Source organism: Rhinopithecus bieti, unplaced genomic scaffold (assembly GCF_001698545.2).
Source record: "Rhinopithecus bieti isolate Rb0 unplaced genomic scaffold, ASM169854v2 scaffold_6380, whole genome shotgun sequence".
Taxonomy (NCBI): domain Eukaryota; kingdom Metazoa; phylum Chordata; class Mammalia; order Primates; family Cercopithecidae; genus Rhinopithecus; species Rhinopithecus bieti.
Genome location: NW_016806642.1, coordinates 5,021,809 through 5,022,358, shown reverse-complemented (window position 1 = coordinate 5,022,358; position 550 = coordinate 5,021,809).

Genomic DNA, 550 nt, shown 5'->3' with positions numbered 1-550 from the left:
TTTTTTTTTTTTTGAGATGGAGTCTTGCTCTGTTGCCCAGGCTGGAGTGCAGTGGTGCGATTTCCGCTTACTGCAAGCTCTGCTGCCTCCAGGATTAACGCCATTCTCCTGCCTCAGCCTCCCGAGTAACTGGGACTACAGACGCCCGCCAGCACACCCGGCTAATTTTTTTGTATTTTCAGTAGAGACGGGGTTTCACCGTGTTCGCCAGAATGGTCTCGATCTCCTGACCTCATGATCCACCCGCCTCGGCCTCCCAAAGTGCTGGGATTACGGGCGTGAGCCACCACGCCCAGCAATTTTACAAAATTTTATGAGAAATTAATGTAGTATTACTTTCTGTGAATGTCCTCTGACCACAATCTAGCCACCAAATACTGTGTCAGCCCTTGGGCAGAATGAATATATCTGGAAAAGCTGGTACCTAAGTGCAAAGGAGCTGGCATTCTAAAAGGAAAAACTATAAAGTCCTCAAACACCTTAAGGTTGTAAATGTAGAAGACAGAGTTGTGCTCCTTTGAGAGCTGGATTAGAAGACGGCAGCCTCAGC